General features: G+C 43.1%; 1 protein-coding gene across 2 annotated transcripts in view; it reads right to left on the reverse strand.

Annotated features, from left to right (window-relative positions):
• The window catches only part of LOC141759662 (cadherin-20-like), an 82,370-nt gene that overhangs the window by 33,861 nt on the left and 31,801 nt on the right, over positions 1–16,708 (reverse strand). Inside the window, exon 1 of one of the 2 annotated variants that reach the window (XM_074621917.1) lies at positions 495–858. The exons of the other annotated variant lie outside the window; for it this stretch is intronic. The gene's annotated coding sequence lies outside the window, so the exon portion shown is untranslated. Of the gene's footprint in view, positions 1–494; positions 859–16,708 lie in introns of those variants that run through there. 2 annotated transcript variants of the gene reach the window in all.

Consider the following 16,708-nt stretch of genomic DNA (forward strand, 5'->3'; position numbering starts at 1 on the left):
CCTCTCCTTCAGCATGACTTGTTTGAAGTAGCGACAGTGCAGACGTGCTGAGAATTGGAGCCACGCTTTTGAGTTTGCAGCTCATGTTCACAAAAGTTTTTTAAATGTGCCCCCCCCCCCCTCCCGGCTGAGGCGGAGGCTCTCCAAAATATTCACCGTGACCTACTTTTGACAGCCGGATATGTTTGTTCCTCTAAACACTGTATCAATTAACACACAGAAAAACGAGCCATCGATTCAGTCGCAGTAATGAAACACTTCTAAACCCTAAACCCAACTCGTGTCTTATTCATGTCAGCACCCGGAGAGTTTCAACGCTCAGTTACAGCTGACAAATCCCCAGTCACCCTTAAATCATCCTCGCCATTCACTGTTTACAGCTTGAAAGTATTATTGCCGTTTCCTCATTGGCACTATACTGTGTTTCAAAACATGACCGGTGAAAGTCAAGGATTTCCTTCTTTTTTTTTTTAGCAAAAAATTCCACGCCTTACCTTTTTCAACTTTATTCCTCTTTCTCAGTCCTCCTTCTGTGGAAAATGCTCTTCTTCTCTTATCTCTTTGTTCTTCTTCTCCCTGCACGCTCCCTAAATTTCCCTTGTAAAAGTTGTGAAAGCCTGCAGTGCATCAGTTTCCTTAAAGTCACCTTGAGTCCGTGCGCTCTCTAACTGTCCTCTTTGTAAAAGTTTCCCCCCTCTCTCCATCTATATATAAGTAGGCTGTATCTTCTCTTGCTGCCTTCACCGCTGCCTCTCATAGCTGTGTCTGCACACTCTCATCCCCGGTGTTGCCTATCTGGGGACCCAATCAGACTAAAGGACCAATTGTCCCTCTCTTTACAATCAGTGGGACGGCCTCCCCCCGGCTCCAGTGTAATCCGGCCATCTACAACCTCAAGCATGGGAAGGAGCAAAGAGGTGGAGAAAGCAGAAGAGGAGGGAGTCGTAGGGGGGTAGATTGACAGCGGGATAGGGGTGAAATTACAGCGAGAGAGAGGCGGGGGGGTTGGAAATCAAAAGAGGTGGAGTGAAATCAGGCAAAGCAAAAGGATGGAGGAATGAGGAGAGGGAGACATGAGGTGGTAAGATAGAGAGCAGTGGAGGGAAATGCTTCCTGCACGCACCCACTAAAGCATCTCAGCGTATTTGCAAGTGAAAAAAGTGACCAGCGCGGTCGGGAGTGTGTGACGGCTCGGAGTGTGTGGAGATTGCTGCTAGTTCAGGGTCCTTGGATCACTGACCAGCGAAGTAGAAAATGCAAAGGATAAGGAGGACGGGGGGGTTTGGAAATCACCTTCACTCTCACGGCGGCCAACCTGCCCTAATGCATTTTAATGAGTCGGCGTTGTACGCGGCTGGATATGTAGAGGGATTTATGGGCATAAAAGATGAAGCTTTAAAGTGCATTATATTCCGCTGCTCGCCCAGTCAGAGTCAAAGCAATTAGTTTTCCAAATTGCCAAAAAGATCCTGAAAAATTAGGCGCACGCCAATACACACAAAGAGCGCGGCGGAAGATTAGTCATGGTCACGGAGATCTGATTCCTGTTTAGCACTGAGCGAGGAAATAGCAGTGTTTCATTTAAGCAATCACGGAATTAATACAGCAAAAAGAGGTTTTCAGAGTCGAGTCTCTTGCATATTTCTCCTCATGAGGGAGAAGGACTGGGAAAGTGAAATCATATTGGAGATGTACTCAACCATGTTTAAACAGAAATGAGAATATATTACAGAGAAACAAGAAGTGTTCTAGGCGGCTGCTCGGCTTCTTATTTTGTATTTTTTCATTACATAGTCTGAGCTGTTTTCATATTATATTTATAGACAAAATAAAGTGATGGAGCTCCAGATATCAGCTCGCAAACTTTTTGAGTTTCCCCACTATTCATAGCCAATTGGGACGACTATGCTCTTTTTTTTAATTTCCCTCCACTCGACAGCCCTTTGACTCTCCTTAATCTTCCTGACAGAGTAATTTAGTTTGTTGTCGAGCTCTAAAAATACAGATGAAGGCTGTTGTCACCCGGCGAGCCAGATGGTCAAAAGGTTGTACTTCTCCATCGGTTCAATATGTTTTTTCTTTCTCCCACTCTGTCCCTTTCAATATGTCTTCTTTCACATTTGGCAGGTCATTCTTCTTCACCACTGCCCCCCTGTTCTCCTCCCTTCCCCTTCCCCTTCACCGTCTTTGTCTCTTTGAAGACCTGACTGGTTAGCGCCCCAGCCAATCTGTCAGCGAATGCTTGACTGGACCCCCAGAAAAAAAAAAAAAAGGGCAGGGGGCTCCCTCTTTGTCGAGGCGGGCCGCAGCGAGGGTGGCATTCAGGCCCATTGAACAACACCTTCCATCACTTGTGGCAGAGCTGAGGATAATAATTGGCAGAACAAATTGAACCTATAGGGCTTATGGAAGGGCCTCTGTCCGTCTTTAAAAGTCTGTTACGGTGGTAGACGTCTGGAAAACAAGTCCCTCCGGGTCCCTTCACAAAGGCTCAGATCCGCCGTAGAAATAGATTGGATACAGTTATGTTCTGCGTGTTGCCGGACTTTGGTTTTGGGATAATATGCAGGACGTCGTAGGGACACGGTGCTTTCACGCATCGGATCGAGTCCGCCTCCTCTTAAGGTTGAGGGCTGTGAGTTTATAAAGGCCGTGACTTGTTCCTGTCACCTCAGAGTACCTTTTACCAAACAGACTGTTCTGGTCTTTCATTAGGAAAGCAGATTTCATGGTTGTTAGAGTTACATTTCCTCTCTGGACGAGCATCCTCTCAATTACCATTTTGGTACCACTCCATTAGTCTTACATATTAGCTGCTTTTTCCCCCTTAAGCAGTCATTTGTGACTGAAGTATCCACCTGCTCTGACACATAGGCAGTGGTACAGTTATCAAGTACACAGAATTGACTTTATATAAAGACAATAAGGTGGGTATCTTAATATAGATAAGATATAATATAGATATAATATAGATCTTATATATGATAAAGGCAATGTAGAGTCACATTTTCCACAATGCGAGCTAAAGGTCAACACACACCAGCAGCGCCCTGTTGTCAATATAAGCCCACACACTGTAGTGGCACTAACAATGACTTTTTATTATCTTTTTATGGATTTATATTATTAGCCTATACTGTTGAGTTTATTTTAGTTTAGTTTAATTTCCCAAGAGCATCCAAGGCGACGTCTTCAAATGTCTCCAAACCAACAATCCAAAACCCAAAGATATTTAAATTACTGTCATAGAAACGCAGCAAATCCTCACAACTGAGAAGCTGGAACCAGAGATAGATTACCCGTAAACCAAAGACTGTATGACCCGACAAAGCATGAATTACGACTTTTTTTACAAATCTTCATCAGGATGTAGTTATTTCGGCATCATTTTGATCCGGTTATTGCAGTTAAATCACAGTGAAATTCTGTATTTTGGGTTCGTACTGTTGTAGTAAACTATTAATTCAGCCGACGACTGCTTTACTTCTGGATTATGTTATGAGCCCAGACACGACGGCGGTTGGTTTTCCGACGTATCGGGGACTTCAACAACGCATGTACAAAGCAGCAATAGTGGTTATTTTGGCCACGGTTGATGACACGTTGTTGGTGTCTACATGTACGTTCCTCTCCGGCGCATCTCAAATGGTCAAACTCACGCGAGTAGAGCTTGGCGAGGAGTTTGGCAGGCTGGCATTTGCAAGCTAGTTTAAGTTAAGCTGACGTGTTATTGTAGCTACGTTACCGTAAAGTCAGTGATTTCTATGTTTCTACAATTTTCTTAAGAGAAACGACACATTTAACTAGATGTTATATATTATAAGACGATTTTATTGGCATGACTGACGGCCGTTACACACCGGAGCGTTTTTTTTTCGTGCAGTTAATTCACACGTCAATATATTTTTTCTAACTGTTGTTTTAGTCATGAATACTTTCACACAGAACACAAATATTACGCAGCAAAAAAGCAAGTTGTGTAAAGGTCTTTATAACAGTTATTAAGTTGATCATGCCTCAAGTTGCAGCGACTGATGGAGTTTCCTCCTCTCCTCGTCCCTTTCACCCACAACATCTTTTTATTTAATAATCAGGAGCAGCACAAACTTTTCCCGATGGCTTCAAAAGCACCCTCCACTGAAAACACGCTCTAAGCTATGACTAACGTTTCAGATGGTCCAATCAGTCTAAAATCTGCACAACTTGATAAAAACACCAACTTCAGAACCACCAAAAAAAGCCTTGCATTGGTTCATCTGTGTAGATGGCCATTCAACACTGACATTTCAAAGGTCTGTGAGAGCAGAGGATCCTCCAAAGAATAAACAGTTCTGACCCTCTCTCCCAAGATTGAAAGTTAAATAAGCTCTTAAAAGTGCTGTGCCTCCAATAGGCAATTAAAAATAATGACAACAGCGAGGACTTGATGAAAAACACAGCCCAGTAAGGTAACACCCCCTACTCGCCGTGTGCCATTCTTTACCCTCACTTTATCACGTCACAGCCTTCAGACGGAATAACCTAAACAAAATTCAGCCGGTCTTATCGAGCGTGCCGCTGTGCCACCCCGACCACCACTCCGGGAAAGCATGAAAGAGGGTTGGGTTTCAGAAGATCAAGATGAGAGAGCGCCAGAGAGAGGGAGCAAAGCCTCCATGTCATCTAAGATGAGAGAAGCAGCTCTCTTCCCTTCTGCCTGAGATTAAAAATGGCATGGAGCAGAACAAGCCCGAGTACAAAGAGCTTCTTCTGTGTCTTTGGGGGTGCGCAGTCGAGCCTTTTCATGTCTGATTTTTGGCTACAGGTTCGAAACAAAGAGAAATTAGACTGCGGAAGTTATTGTTTCTTTGCTGAGGGAGAGAAAAAGGAGGTATTTGTATACACAAGCCAAGTTCACAACTGAAGCAGTAACCTTTACAGTAATTGGTGGAAAAGACAAAAATAAGATGTTTGGCCTTAATTGTGAGACGGCAAGAATTGGCACAGGGTTGAAAGAGTGAACCGTGACATTAACTGGCTGCCTGGCATCATCTGGATCCCTGCTTTCTGCGTGCTGTTGTCTCAGACAAGCTGTGTCTTTCAAGATCCCATTTTCCTGGTGACCTTTTCACCGTCCCCCCCCCCTTCCTACCCTCTGGTGTCTGAGCTACGGCACCTCGGCAGGGTATTGACTTTCACTCCGCCGTGTTAAACTTTGCCATCCACGTGCGGCTCGTTGCGGAGCCTCCGCTGTGACAAGAGGCGGCATTCTGTTTGGGATAAAAGGCTCCCCGGGCTGTTTGATGCGGTATTCCAGCGGGGATAGGCAGGGACTTAGCCTTGATGAGCTGACAGGAGCTGAGGAGACGTGGGGCCTCGGAGCAGCAGGACCACAAACCTCAGGCACATGTGTGCCTTGCTCTGATATTTACCCCTCCCTGTTCTGTCACTCCCTATAACCCCCCTATACTCTCTGCTCTGTCCCGGCGACCCTGCCTGTGCTGCTGAATGTGAAATGAAAGACTAAAGTAACTTTTGAAGTAGCAATTAAAGGGGGGGGGCACATACGTCGTGACTGGTGCAAGCTACAAACACAACATGAAATGCCTGAATTATGAATGTATTCTGTCTGGGATGTGATTCCTGCTTAATTATTTACATGTAGCCGACAAAAATGAATGTGGAAAAAAGAAAGGAAAACATGTTTCTACAAATGAAAAATAACATTCCACAGTATTTTAACTCGGCAAGTTTTTTTGTAACTTGAGCATTAAACGTAATCAAACAAGATATGAGGTTCAAAGGGCCAATGCCCCGGTAGTGAGTGCACGCGTCTCGTATCAGCAGGTTTGCAGTCTAGGTCTCTAACCCCGCTTCCCAGAGTCAATAGAATAACAAGTAGGGGGGAACGTGCGCGCTCCATTGCACGGTTGGTATGCGGGGTGTGTGTGTGTGTGTGTGCACAGGCAGCCACGTCTAACCAGAAACAAACACACACAGGATAAATGTCTCCTTTGTTGGTTTCCTTGTGTTTATAGTTCCACACTGATCCAGTGATCAGAGGAAGAAATAGTTCAGCGGGGGTTTAAACAACACCGTCCGCCACTCGCCTCCCACCTCCAGACAAACCTGGCTTATCACAGTGGAAGAACCAGTGGTTCCTTTCAAAAAAGTTTCCGTTTTCTTTTTTCCGACTACACAAACACGATAAACGTAAACAGAGGAAAGGAACGGGAGTTACAGCAGGAGGAGAGGACGCGGTATTTACTCCATTAAAGTCATCTCCTAACTCGTGCTACACTGTAGATGAAGCCGTTGCCCAATCTTGGCCAATTACTCGTTAACTGCTGGTGCATGAAAAAAATCAATTAGGATAGTTATGAAGTCCTCCTTCCATCTGGAGTCTTACTCCCAAGGTCTGCAGCAGCATGCTCGGTTGAATTGTGCGGGGTAAAATCATTTTTTTTCTCTGTCACCTGGCAACTAAAAGCTTCAAAGGACCCGTTCATCTCAGAAGGTCTTAGATCCACAAAACCTTTGCTTTGCCGGTTTCATTCAGACAAACCCACCATCTGGGGGTCGAAATATCTTGGACTGTAGACCGTGAACCCTTTTACCAAAGAGCATGACTTCCTCCTCTGTGCACTTACAGTGATTATGTTGAAGACTCCCATGTTGGTGGCTTCACAATGTGCCGCAAGCATAAAAGGTGCATGTGTTTGTTTCATGTGTGGCTTTGTAAGCAGCAGTAGTCAGTCAATGTGAGCGTACGCCTGGATAAAGAGGACAGCATTAGCATTAACACTCCCGTATGAACATAAGAGGATGGAGGAGGGATGACAAGTCAGAGGCAGAGGGAGGTTACAATAAACTGTGTATTATATCATGGTTTAAAAAAAAGCTGAACGCTTAAATGAAACACAACTGATCAGTTATGACCATAGATTGTATATAAGAAGTGGGCGTAGTCACTGTGACGTCACCCATTAGTTTGTGGACTGCGGTTTTGAAGCCTTGAGTTTGGCACTATATTGTTTTTTTGCAACCAGAAGTGACCCCAGAGGGTGGAGCTAAGTACAACCGAACGCTGAATAAGACTTTTAGGCGATAAAACCGGACAACTTCGGTAGCGACCTTTCAATCACAAGGTAGCCACGCCCTAAAGCATCCCCTGCTTTATGGTCTATCTGACTCTAAATGGAACCATAATTTACTAAATGAACATCATGCTGTATTGAAGAAGACTTGAAACTAGTGATTGAGACCATAAACTCATGTTTACAATGTTTACTGAGGTAATTAATCAAGTGAGAAGTAGGCTCATTTTCTCATAGACTTCTATACAATCAGACTTCTTTTTGCAACCAGAGGAGTCGCCCCCTGCTGGCTGTTAGAGAGAATGCAGGTTTAAGGCACTTCAGCATTGGCTTCACTTTTCAGAACTGGAGATAGCCGCCTGGTTATGATTCCCAAAAGGCACCAATTTCAGTTTGCAATCATCAAATGTCAGAGGGTTTCTCTGGTCTTAAGACATTTTGAATTACATTGCAGGCATTTCTTTACTTCAGTTTGGCTCAGTGCAGATAAAGATCTGTACTGAGTCACAGCAATGCTTGGAGCTAAATGCTAACATTAGCATGCAGGTATTTGGTCAAGCTTTAAAATTCATCATCAGGGGACCATGGATGTCTCAAACTAATTTCTTGGTAACCCATTTACATTTTTTTTTTTTTTTTTTTACATATTTCACTTCAAACCACAAATATCAACCTCATGGTGGCGCTAGAGTAAAAATCAGGGTATCACCAAAGTCATAAGGACTCATCCTCTGGGGACCTTCAACATACCAAAGCTGAAGGCAATCCGTACAATAGTTGCTGAGATATTTCAGTCCGGACCATTCTTATTCCGAGAAAAAAAAGTCCTTGTCCTACTCAGAAATCTGAACTCAATTTGGGTTTTACAAGGACACTCTTTGATACACATTATTCACAGAGTTTAATAGATAAATCTGCTTGTACAAAAGCACCCTTATTATTTAATTAAGAGATTCTATTATTTGCATTTTCAAACCAAACCTTTAAAAATGTGAAACTTTAAATCCGATTTCTTATACGTAAGACAGCCACAGCTTGTTTTCAATCCTACTTTATCAAACTATCCCAAGTGTATGGAGCTATGAACTCCTTAGGTTGTATCTTATCGCATCATGAGCTGATTGTGTTGTTACGCTGCTGCTGGAGAGACCGATCTCGAGAAAAGGAGACGGAGAGGAGAGCAGGATGAAAAGATGCTCTAAGTGGGTGCTTGATTCAGAGTAAAATCTGGCACCTGTTTTTCTAGCTGATTTAATAATGATCCCATTAACGCTACGCTGGGGTTGCAACACAGGGGTTGGTGACACACTGATCTGAAATCATCTCTCTCTGACTGCTCTAACGACGCCACTGCTGTGCTCAGCCCCACGGTGGAGCAGCGTTCTGGGTTGCTGGAATCCGGAGGCGTCTGAGAAACGTCGCCATCACTTATGCCTAAAAGAGTCATTTGTGTGCCGGATAGACAGCCACGGAAAGCAACGCAGGATTTTAATACCTCATTTACGGAGCTGACAAAAACTATCCCAAGAATGTGGAAACATTTAGTATTGACGAAAGTAGAAGAAAGCAGGCCAGCGCTCCTAAAGTCAGAATTAATTGCCATCACCGCCGCCGCTGCTGCTGCTGTGAATGAGCTTTTGAAGATGTGACACTTCTGGGACTGATCTGGGCATTAACCGCAGGAAAATAAAATCAGAATTCATTCCCCATGCACAAAATAGGATAATGTGACACCTCCACATTCACCGAATCGACATCTGCGAACGTAGTGGAGACGCTGTAGCCAGGGAGCCAGAGTGACATGATATATTAGGAGCAGAATATCCGTTTGTGTCAGAGTATTTTAGTTCACGGCTGGAAGAAGTGACCCGGTGTAACTTATAGTGCACGCTGCAAACAAACCCCTATTCCTACCGCAGTATGGGTACATTTCATTACAGAAGACAAATTAAGCTTTTATTCTGCAATGGAGCGATACTTGTTTTCATTAAAGGTGCAGTGTGTAGGATTTGGCGGCATCTAGCGGTGAGGTTGCAGATTGCAACGTACTGAAACTTTTCCGTGTGCCAAGCACGTAGGAGAACTACGTGAATGTCCCTATCTAGAGCCGGTGTTTGGTTTGTCCGTTCTGGGCTACTGTAGAAACATGGAGACCGGCTGCGTGAAGAGGACCCGCTCCCTGTAGCTCATTCTAAGCTAACGAAAACACAATGATTCTTATATTCAAGTGATTATACACTAAAGAAAACATACTTATTAATATTATATAGGTGCCATATTAAAAAAGGATAAGTTAAATTCCTTATTATAAGATGTAGAGTATGTTGATAGAGTAGTGGTTGGTATTTGTGCCCCCGTGTGGCCAACCATGGCATTAAATTGTTAATAAATTGGCACCAGTTGATGGCGTCATTGTGATTATTATCAGCTGTGCGAGGCGCAGGCTGCCTCAGGACGCCAAGAGCCAAAATAGTTTTTCAACAGGCTTTAATGTAGTTACATGTTCATTTCACAAAGACAAAGTTTAAGTTGATCTTTTTCTTTACTTTGGGTTGCCGCTGCATATCCTGTTTTGGTTGTTGTGTGTAGTTTATCACACGCACGCACACACATAGGTTGCACGTTGACATCCATGCATCCATCGACAGAACTACTGGCTGGACATCTAACCGTGAGTAACCTGATGAATGAGCGGAACTTCATTTAATACAAGCCTTGTTGTTGCACGTTTCTTGGTGATAGAAATATGGCTTAAAGGAAAGAAGAAGAAGGAAGCCATAATATTCTATTTCTGATGATGGATCGCTTGAAATGCTACACATTGTTCCTTTAAAAAGCAACTGAACAGTAGCAAAATATCTTGTTTTTTGCTCTCTTCTGTTGGTTTAATTTACCTTTCTGCAGGGTGTGGTCAGTACACTATGACATCACTGTTAAAGGACAAGTCCAGTTTAACAAAACTTGTATTAGATTTTCCTAGCTTTGGTTATGAAAAGGTTGTGCCCATCAAGGTGACCTCGCTATGAAGTCCTAACAAACTCTTAACAAAGTCAGTTGGAGTAAGAAACACAAGCTCAGTTCAGACGGGTTATCTAAACCACTTTGTTTGGAGGTAAAACTGAAAGTGAGGACACACGAAATGTTTTAATAGTCCGTTGTTTCACAGGAAAACAGTTTGTTGCGTACGGTAGATCAAAGTTTAACCAAGAAGTTGTCTGTAAATGGTGTAATTTTTTTCCTTTGTTTTGTCCAAATATGTCTCACTATCCTAGATGTTTGTTTAAAACACATTTTTTTATGTTCCATATTCCGAAATTAACGCCTTTAGTGAAATGACCACACAGTAAACCTGGGATCGGGTATTGTTCCAGCATGGAAAAGGCCTACACACTGCCCGTGGGCCACCTAACAGGTTAATCCAGGAACAGCTTCTGCTCTCTAATAGATGACACGGTTGAGTTTTTTCAAATGTCATTTTTAAATTCTGTGTAGACAACAAACCACCCCGTTGTATTGGGATGGTACCAGAAATGTCTGTTTAGAATCTGCCTGGAATTACCTGCATGGCTACGTACCACTAGAGGTAAGTAAGCTGTTGTGTTTGAAATGATCTTCCATCTACATGTAGTCCATCTGCACCTCCTCCACCATTCACCCCTTCCTGCTGAACATTCTGTTCCTGGACGTTTCGTTGCAAGTTAATGAGGCTAACGAACGTAGCGATCGACCCCTTTGACAACTAATCGTCTCATGGAGGCTGACGGCCCGAGGTGCAACTCACACATCAACTTAATGTAACTCGAAGTTACAGATCAAATCCATACCGTCTATTTCTCGCTGTCAAGTCCACATATACGTACGCACGCGTGCAGAGTGCAGAGTGCGGCGTGCATCTGCAGAGCGCTTTAAAGCCTGACTAAATATCTTCTGAAGAAGTGGAGGAGCTCTCCTGGGATGCAGCAGCCTGGCCCTGCCACTAAAGGTAATAGGGTCAGACAGCTGCATATTAGCCGTGGATCATCTCCTTTGACACAACCGTTGATCTCAGTGGCGGCAGCAGCACAGAGCCCATACCTGTACCTGCAGGCATATCTGTGCACACTGCAGAGAGAGGAGGTGGAGGGGGGGAGGAGGACGGTATGTTAAAGCAGCGGGCAGTGAGTGGAGCGCCTTTTCCCTCCTCGCTTCCCAGGTACACTTCACGCCTCACATACTCTCCGCGCAGCGCTTCCCTTTCGAAGACATCCTCAGTCTCTGCATGTGAAGGATGGCAGGTTTGTTTCTTGCAGAAATGCACTGAAGCAGGCGTGCACACACTCTTATCGTCGGCTACACTCACTCTAATATTCAACACCTCCCTCTCCTTTCCTTGCATTTTGTTAGAGGAGGATAAATCCTGGGAAGATGGGGAGGTCAGGCCATTCATTTCACAGAACAAGAACAGATCAGACTGAGAGCTGCGTCTCTCCAAGGCCCCTCATATGAACAAGACAAACACAAGGTCGGTAATTAAAGATGTAACAAAAGCTCTGTCAATTGTTCCTCTCCTTGTCTCCGCCGGCACGTCGCCTTGCATTACGGCACAAAGCTTAGTCTGGCGTGCTCCGTACACAAGGCTGCGAGCTCAGGTTCGGCCGTCCTCACATTCACTCGGCTAAAAAACTCCGTCGCCCCTTTGAGCGAGAAAACAGCACTACGGCTTCGGTGTTGTCCTTTTGTTTCAGGCTTCACGATATCAGCGATGGAGATAATGAAATCCCTCAAAGCGCGTAGTGATTCATATTGCATGACTGAACAGGTTGGGATTTGAAGTCTCGCTCAAGGACACTTTGACAGTGCACATGGCTGCTGATGGACGTGTGCTGGCTGTAGAGGGAATTGAACCTGTGAGCAGATTTCAGTTCTTTGCTACAAACATTTTTTCTGAGATGGAGCTGCTCTGGAGGCGGAAATAATCTCATTGATTACGTTAAACCTCAGTGGGCAGAGCCAAAGACCGGCGGTGTTTCATAGCGTGTTGATGTTACTCACAAAAGACTGGTCAGAATGATTTTTTATGTAGGAATTTATTTGGTAGTTCTATCTTCTCTCACCTTCACTTTTTAGACATTTAGGATTTGTCCAATTAATATCTACTGGCGTTAGTGCCGATATGTTCCTTTAAAAATGTTGATGACTGATGGACAGTATGTTACTGCACTCTTCTTAATCCTTCATCCTTCACTTACAGTACCTCTCATTAAATAACAACGGATGTGTTTTTGACATCTCTCAAATGCTCATGCGAACAGATTTTATTTCATGCACTTTGCTCTGTCAATCCTTATCACCCCTAGGTGTTAGTGGAAAACATTGATACCTGGCTGAGAAAGTCTGTTGCGCCTGTAACCAAATTTAAAGGATAATCCCGGTTTATTACAATTTAGATACTTTACTTTTGTAGTCTAAGATTAACCAGGCGGCAACCTCCGGGGTCTGAAAAGTGAAGCCAATGCTGAAGTGCCTTAAACTTGCATTCTTTCTAACAGCCAGCAGGGGGCGACTCCTCTGGTTGCAAAAAGAAGTCTGATTGTATAGAAGTCTATGAGAAAATGAGTCTACTTCTCACTTGATTTATTACCTCAGTAAACATTGTAAACATGAGTTTATGGTCTCAATCTCTAGTTTCAAGTCTTCTTCAATACAGCATGATGTTCATTTAGTAAATTATGGTCCCATTTAGAGTCAAATAGACCATAAAGCAGGGGATGCTTTAGGGCGAGGCTACCTTGTATTTGACATGTCGCTCTACCACAGCGTTTTACGGTCTGGGAGTTGTCCGCGTTTTCGTCTTAACTTAATTGTAATGTTTTGGTCACTTAAAGATTTCTTGTTCAGCGTTCAATTGAAGTTAGCTCCACCCTCTTGTATCACTTCTGGTTGCAGAAAACCAAGATGGCTTCGGCCAAAATGTCAGACTTGAGGCTTCAAAACTGTAGTCCACAAACCAATGGGTGACGTCACGGCGACTACATCCTCTTCTTATATGATTAATTGTTTTTTTTTTGGCCACTTTGGGGCACCGTAGAAAGTTGAAACACAACAGTGACATTTATCATGTTTTCATTTTGATACGGCGCCTGAACAAAGATGCAGAAATAGATAACTGCAGAGCGGGTGGGAATACAAATAGTAGTTGTGGTGAAAAACATGCACACATGTTCTTGGTAGTATGTCTTTCTGTTGCCACAGTGATAGCAGTCTTTCTCTTTCACGTTGGGTCATTGTCTCCTCTCAGCTAGATCTCGTTTCGTTGCCTTTTCACTGAGCCGCATTGAAAACCGGCTGCACACAAAGAAGCATTGTCAGAAGTCCTTCCCTCAGTCCCTCCTGCTCGATGGAACAAGAGGTGTCTGTGTCGAGATCTTGTTACGGGAGTTATGATCTATTCATAACAGCCTGCATCCCCCGATGTGCTTCTCAGGTAGATTTTCTGCTGGTGGCGACGGATAAGTGGGCTGCCTTTGAGCACAAGTAACCACATATCGAGCCCTGAAGTGGTGTAAAGTTAGATATTAGGGTGCTTCTTAGAAAAGAGGAGAAGGTTGTAACGGACTCCTCTTGGGTAGATTTCATGTTCCTTTTTACAGTATGTCAGGAAGTGTAGGACTTTCAACTTACACATGGTCGACATCACGCCCATTTCAACTGTGGTTTGACAGACATCTGCAGTTATCTTCTATGAAACTGCTCACGTTTCATGTGTCTAACTGTAACCTCAAGCAAACACGTGACTATATTAGAGCTGACAAAAGACTTCCGAGTGCGGCTTTCTCCAAGTACAAGATGTTACTGTACATGCGGCTTGCCAATGTGTACTACTTCCTTCCTGGAAGATTTTTTACGATATCGATATATATCATAATGTGGCAAATGAAGGCAAAATCACACAGAAAACAGACTGAAGTTCAAAACAAATCTCTGAATCATTAGTTTGGATGATGGAAATGTGTATAAAGATGACTCTATATGGTCATATTGTCATTGTTATGGATTGGATGTCATTTATTTTGCACGTGGCACAAAGCATCCGCTATGTGACATCACTATTCTTTAATCATTTTGGTATCTGTAACAAAACTCGGATATCATATTAGCACAAAACTGATAGAAAATGTGGAAAAGATAACCATCCCCGAACATTAAACAATTTCACGTGTATACACGTCTTTAAACTCTATTATTGGTGAATAATATTGACGATAGCCCTGGTTCATAGTGGCCTAGTGATCACTTCAGAAATCCTCAAATCCCACAAATGTCTTTTTCAACTCGCTTGTTACTCTGCTCATTAATGAGAAAGATGTTGACAGGATTTTAGAGAGACTTAATTGGTGTGATGGGAAAGTGAAAGCTATTAATATCCCATGAAGTTATCTAAGATGAATTAGTCAACGTGTTGATGAAGATGTTGCCATGGAAACCTTCTGAACACACCAGCTACATTTTTGGACAGATGTTAAAGAACCAGTCCAGCTGAAAAGAGGCATCACATCCTTTGTCTCACTCCCAACTCGTCACATACTGCTGTTGATTAGGCAGCTCCCCTCGGCATCGGAAACCGACCCGTGGAGGCACCCGTTAGGTCGACAGTCGGAGGAAGTGACGTAGTATTAATAGCGTGAGTGCACTCAGGGTGGGCAGGCGGGAGGGTTAGAGGTGGATGGGTCAAACAAACACAAGACTTTCAACCAGGAGGCCGGTGTTCGTGACCCGTATGAAACTAAAAGTAACGTTGACTTATTTAGTCACGTGAGTCGTTAGTCAGTGAATTTGACGTCAACCCCGACCGTTTCCGAACCCTAACCTTAAGTGGTTGTGTTGCCTAAACCTAACTTCCTGTGAAAATAGAAGTTTATTTTGAAAGGACACTATGCAACGAGCGTATATTGACCGTACCCAGTCCGTCCAAAAGTAACGCAAAAGGGGTACCCCATGCGTTGGTCTCCGATACCGAGGGACACTGACCGAGCGACAACTATTCACAACTACGGGCAATTTAGAGTCAACAATTAAAGTAACCTGCATGTCTTTGGACTGTCGGAGGAAGCCGGAGAACCCGGAGAAAACCCACGTAACACACGAGGAGAACAAAACTGCACACAGATGGACCTGCTACCCTCCTGCTGTGAGATGACGGTGCTAACCGCCGTGCCGCCCCTTCATTCATTCATTCATTCATTCATCTGGTAAATTCTCAGTCGTGAGTTGCTGATAAACAACAACCATGAGGTCCCTTTGAGCAACACTCCTCATCCCTGCTGCTGCTCAGTAGTCAGCAGGAGAGAACTGTATTTGCAGTTGCCAGCTCCTGGATATGAATGTAACTGTGAAAAGGCTATAGTCTGGCCAGCAATGTTGTGGTAACCTTCTCAAAAATAGTACAAAAAAAATCTCATGGGCTTGAAATTTCACTGAGAATTAATAGGATTTTGTAAAGTCTCAAATAATATGCGTGCACAATATCGACATGTATTATATTATTGGTTTAAAATGTAGTTAGAACGCCTTATTAGCTAAATGTCTTGTCATAAATTGAGAAAAAACACAAACAAAATGAGGATAATAACATGAAAACATCAGAGATATGACTAAAGCGACAGAGTAGCAGGGGCCAGAGCATTGTTCGAAGTGGATCCACAGTGTCCAGAACACAGTGCAGAGGGGACGAATGAAAACAAGCGACGGCAATAACAGCAGATTTAGAATTTTAGCTAAAGGTGATTGGATATTTTCTAATTCGTTGGCTTTAGTATAATCTAATGCGGGCTCTGAGAGTAATAAGCAATTACCGTGTGTTTATCCCCACAACTCAGAGAGAACTAATCTGCACTCAACAGCCAGGGCCAAAAATAATGAAATTAATTACGAGCATTAAGGCTATGCAACTGCCAGAGAAAGGTAGAAATGTAATTATCCACATTTGAGACAGAAACCTCCCTGTGTTTCCCTTCGCTCTCCGTCTCATTGTGTGAGTCTGTCTAACTATTATGCTTCCTTTCTTTCTTGCTCTTTAGTTCTTTCTTGATGGGCAACATCACCCACTGGTGCACAAAACAAAGAACGAGAACTGTATTTCGGTTTTGGAAAATATCCATCTCGTAATTTTAATGGTTTCTAAAACAAATTTTAGCCGTGAGTCAATTTATAACAGTTTAGAAAATTCTCATAACAAGCAAAACGGCTTTAGAAACTAATACAATTATGATTGTATTCATTATGATATCACCCAACCGGCAAGGCATTTTTTACCTGGTTTTAGGAAAACAAGATTATAAGACTCAATTAAAACTAAATTACTTGCTTATAATGGGATTATAATGTGGTGTCCTGCAAGCGGGTTATGCCACATTGCACTATGATGCGGTCGTGTATCATCAGGTGGAGAGTAAAACCATTGAAAATCAGTTTATATAATATTTTCGTTGCACCAAAGTGAAGTCCACAAACATTTCTGGTCCAAAAGAAAAATCTATATCAAGTGAGTTTACTTTGCTGATATTAAGTTTTTATCTTTTGTGACATAAAATCAATCTCTATAAGATGCAATTATACGTTTTGTTTGCCAATAAGTTCTCATATCAAAGCAATAT

The sequence above is a fragment of the Sebastes fasciatus genome, chromosome 21, assembly GCF_043250625.1.
Source record: "Sebastes fasciatus isolate fSebFas1 chromosome 21, fSebFas1.pri, whole genome shotgun sequence".
NCBI classification, from domain to species: Eukaryota; Metazoa; Chordata; class Actinopteri; order Perciformes; family Sebastidae; genus Sebastes; species Sebastes fasciatus.